Source organism: Leucopleurus acutus (genome assembly GCF_964270905.1).
Source record: "Leucopleurus acutus genome assembly, chromosome: 1".
Classification (NCBI taxonomy): Eukaryota; Metazoa; Chordata; class Mammalia; order Artiodactyla; family Delphinidae; genus Leucopleurus; species Leucopleurus acutus.
In genome coordinates this window covers 122,331,855-122,336,729 of record NC_139142.1, presented here as the reverse complement: position 1 = coordinate 122,336,729, position 4,875 = coordinate 122,331,855, and the positions used below count along the sequence as shown (strand labels likewise).

Genomic DNA, 4,875 nt, shown 5'->3' with positions numbered 1-4,875 from the left:
CACGACAATTATGTAAGATGGTTGGATAGTTGTAATTGCTAGGGATTCATTACCATTTCTCCTTTCCAACTGCAAGTATATACACACATGATTGATGGTATCAATAGAATGAGAAATAGAGTATCACTTTATTAAACCAGGCATGCACCCTGTGGTTCTCCAAGTACAAGGATTCTGGAAACCCATTTATGCCTGGTATTTTTACTCCCTCTTTTATTAATTGAGAACATGTAGGCTTTAGGCACTGGCTCCAGCATGCCTTATCTAGAAATCTGGAACAAGGTGCAGGACTACACCCTCTGAGTTTCAGCAAAGAACAGGAAATATAGAGGCAAATTCCTGGCTTTTATCCTTGATGTATTAGTCAGGTTGGGCTGCCATAACAATATACCATAGACTGAGTGGCTTAATCAACAGAATTTCATTTTCACACAGTTAAGGAGGCTGGGAAGTATTAAGATCAAGGTGCCAGCTGATTTGGTTTCTGGTAAGTGTTCTCTTCCTGGCTTGTAGATGGATGCCTTCTTGATGTGTGGTCATATGGTCTCCCCTTTTTTTAAAATTAATTAATTTATTTATTTTTGGCTGCATTGGGTCTTTGTTGTTGCACGCAGGCTTTCTCTAGTTGCAGAGAGTGGGGGCTACCCTTCGTTGTGGTGCACGGGCTTCTCATTGTGGTGGCTTCTCTTGTTGAAGAGCATAGGCTTTAGGCGCACAGGCTTCAGTAGTTCTGGCTCTTGGGCTCTGGAGTGCAGGCTCAGTAGTTGTGCAGTGCAGGCTTAGTTGCTCCACAGCATATGGGATCTTCCCGGACCAGGGCTTGAACCCGTGTCCCCTGCATTGGCAGGCGGATTCTTAACCACTGCGCCACCAGGGAAGCCCTTATGGTCTTTCCTTGGTGCATGTGCTTGGAAAGGGGGGAGGTGGGAGGGGAAGGAAGAGAGGTAGAGAGATTTCTCTTTTCCGCTTCCTGTAAGACCACCAATCCTATTGGTTTACGGCCCCACCCTGATAACCTCATTTAACATTAATTGCCTTCTAAAAGCCGTGTCTCTTAATACAGTCACATTGGAGGTTAGGGCTTCAACATATGAGTTTGGGGGTTGGGGGAGGTGTGGTGGGACACATTTCAGTCCATAAACTTGGAAACCTCACTTCAGAGTAAAGAGGTGGTCCAGTGACTATTGAAATCACACCAGTTATTTACTTCCAAAATATTTAGAGATTTTCCAGCTATCTTTCTCTTACTGACTTCTAATTTAATTCCGTTATGGTTGGAGAATACACTTTGGATGATTTAAAACTATTTAAATTTATTGAGACTTGTTTTGTGGCCCAGAATATGGTCTGTCTTGGTAAATGTTGTATGTGTACCTAGTAAAGATGTATATTCTTCTTTTGTTGAGTGGAGTGTAATGTAAATGCCAGTTAGGTCAAATTGATGGTACTGTTCAAGATTTTTATGTTCTTACTGATTTTCTGTTACTTGTTCTATTGATTATTGAAAAAGCGGGTGTTGAAATCTCAAATATAATTGTGGATGTGTCTGTTTCTTTTTACAGTTCTATCATTTTTACTTTATACTTGTTGAAGCTATTGTCTTAGGTACGTAAATGTTTAGGGCTGCTATGCTTTCTTGATGGATTGGCCTCATTATCATTATGAAATGGCCACCATTATCATTTGCAAGTTCATTTGCTCTGGAATCTGTTTCATCTGATTACTGTAGCCACTCCAGCTTTCTTTTGGCTAGTGTTAGCACTCACTTTTAGCTTATTTGTGTCTTTATATTCAAAATGGATTTCTTATAGGTAGTATGCAGTTGTGTCTTGCTTTTTTAACCAATCTGATAATCCTTGCTTTTTTTTTTTTTTTTTTTTTTTTTTTTTTTTTTTTTTTTTGCGGTACACGGGCCTCTCACTGCTGTGTCCTCTCCCGCTGTGGAGCACAGACTCCGGACGCGCAGGCTCAGCAGCCATGGCTCACGGGCCCAGCCGCTCTGTGGCATGTGGGATCCTCTCGGACCAGGGCACGAACCCGTGTCCCCTGCATCAGCAGGTGGACTCTCAACCACTGCGCCACCAGGGAAGCCCAATCCTTGCTTTTTAATTAGACCATTCACATTTTAGGTTATTGTTGATATGGATGGGATTAAATCTGTCATCTTATTATTTGCTTTCTATTTGTCCCATCTGGTCTTTGTTCCTTTATCCTTCTTTTTCTGTCTTCTTTTGGATTGACAGTATGGGTTTTTTTTTTAATAATTTCATTTTATCTCCTTTGTTAACTTATTAATTATAATTAGTTTTATGGGGGTATGTTTTGTTTGTTTTTTCAGTAGTTACTTTAAAGTATGCAATAATTAACTTGTCACAGTTTACCTTCAAATACTTTGAAGTATTTACCTTCAAATACTTCAACATTTCCTTTAAATAGTTCTATTTAAAAGTGATTTAAAAACAAATAATAAATTATTTTTTATTTACCTACATATTTATGATTTCCAGTTCTTTGTGTAGATCCAGATTTCCAAATGGTTTAATTTTCTTTCTGACAGAAGGATTTCCTTTACCATTTTTGGTAGTGAGGGTCTGTTGGTGATAAACTTGTTTCAGCTTTTCTGGGTCTAAGGTTTTTGTTTGTTTGTTTGTTTTTCAGGAATTCCAGGTTGACAGTTTCCTTCTTTCACTCCTTCTCTATTTCTCCTGAGCTCACCTTCTTTGTGCTACTCTCCCTTGTCTGGTACTCTGCCCTGTGACGCTAGCCACCTAACTTCCCTTTCACTTAGTTCTTTTGTGCTTGATTCAGGGAGACTGCTGGATTCCATCTGCCTTCTCCTTCCCTGTCCTTCGGCCTGGAAACGTTCTCCAGGCATTAAAGTTGGGCAGTTTAGAGCTCACCTGTTTATTTTTCTCTCAGAGATCACTGTCTTACACTGTCTGTTGTCCAGTGTCTGGAAACAGTTGTTTGTATTTTGTTGTGGTTTAGGTGTGTGGGTAAATCAAGTCCCTGATACTCCATTTTGACTGGAAATAGCACAGTGACTACCAAAATCAAACCAGTCATGTCAGCCATCCTACTGGCCTTGTGGAAGAATTCATAAAATGGATGAATATAGAAATCATGCGTTTTTCCCCAGTATGTTCCTTGGTGGAAGATAAGAGTTGTGGTAAAGTCCTGCTCTCCCTGTGTACAGAGACCCAACCCAGGTAAAGGGAAGAAGTTCCTTTCTCCCCTGAAACTTACCATTATCATTGTATAAATGAAGAAATTAAGTGACATGCCTGAACTTGCCCAGGACTGTCCTCACTGGATCCTACTGTCTTTGTGAAAACAGTAAAATCAAATTCTGCAGTGAATGTTTTACGTATTGCAGTTACGAAATCGTTATTAAAGGTTAATTTTATTTTTAGATCTTTACATGAATTTTAATTTTCACTTTGACCATCAGTTATGTTGTATATAACCTCATTTCATTTCTGGAGATGGGAAGGTTTTATGCTTCATAGCATTCCTTGGATCAAATACATTATGAAGGAAATACAGCCTGAAATCAATAATTAATTTATATTCTGGCTCTTTGTATGAAAACTTTACTAAGAATGTCTTCTGACCATAAAGAGCAGTGAATTTATAGTGGGTTTTTAAATATTTGTCAATAAATAAATAAATATTTGTCAACTACATGAGGTTTGCTGTTTAAGGTTAAATAATAACTGAAATTTAATTTGATAATTCCTACCATAGCAGTGTATGCCAGAGATCAAAGGGCAGAGTCTTTTTTTTCCTCAGAAATTTCTCAAAGAATTATTTTAATTTGCCTAGATTCACTCAGTATTTGAATTTACATCTACTTGATCATAAAGCCAATTTTTTCCTCGAAGTTAGGCCACAGTTTAGAACCATCACAGTTCTATAGAAGAACATAAAATTTTAATATTTCAGGTTTAAAATTCACAGTTATAATTTTGGCTTATTATGTGTCCTTTAGAAAAATTAATCTTTAAGATCATTTATCTAAAACCAACAGAAAAATTATTATAAGCAATATGGTTATCAAACAATAAATCATCTCTTAGTTACCAGAGAAATAATTAAGAGAGCAGCTTGCCTAGGTTACAGTTAATATTTTATGCTCACTAAATTGAAGCTCTGTACCTTTTGAACACTATTGTGAACTGAAATCCAGATTGAATTGGCCTTTTTTACTTTAAAATGTTTTTAATCAATGGGTATACAACTACCTAACAAATTTGGGGCTCCTTTTAGGGGTGCTAGTAGAACATGTGTGAGAAGACAGGGAGGCCTACTTTGCAATGTTTGAAAGATGGGAGTTTAGGAAAAGAGTCTAAGGAACAATTAGGACAGAAAGTGATGGCTCCCCTGAAAAGTTTTTCCCTCCCTCATCTGTTCAGCTTCCTCTAACTCTACTCTTATTCTGTATACTTTATTTTTCCTTTTATATTCCCCCCCCCGCCCCATCTTATTTTCTTGTTTATTCTTTCTTCTTTGTCTATTTTGTTTCTCCCTGTCCCTTTCCTCCTTTTTTTCTGTTTATTTTGATCACAATTCTTAGTTACTTATCCTTCTATTCTTTTCTGATTGTTTTCTTTGAAACTTTCCTTATCTCCACACAAATTACTGTGGTTGAATTGGTAAGGAGCCAGGAGGGGAATGTGGATGGCACTTACATATTAGAGGCTTTGTGTAGTTGGGAATTCGGATTGTAGAGGAAAAGGAGATGTCTGTTACGGCAGCCAATTACAGTCCTCTGGGAAGAGAGTCGCCTTGCAGAATTGTGTGAAGTACAAGCTTTACCTTCCTTGGCTTCTGGTGAACTCTATTTACTCTTCTGTGCCTAGACAATATCTATCT

At 37.9% G+C, this 4,875-nt stretch overlaps 1 protein-coding gene across 8 annotated transcripts in view; it reads left to right on the top strand.

Annotated features, from left to right (window-relative positions):
* ATOSA (atos homolog A) overlaps nucleotides 1–4,875 on the top strand; it is a 114,852-nt gene that overhangs the window by 73,707 nt on the left and 36,270 nt on the right. The window lies entirely within an intron of this gene.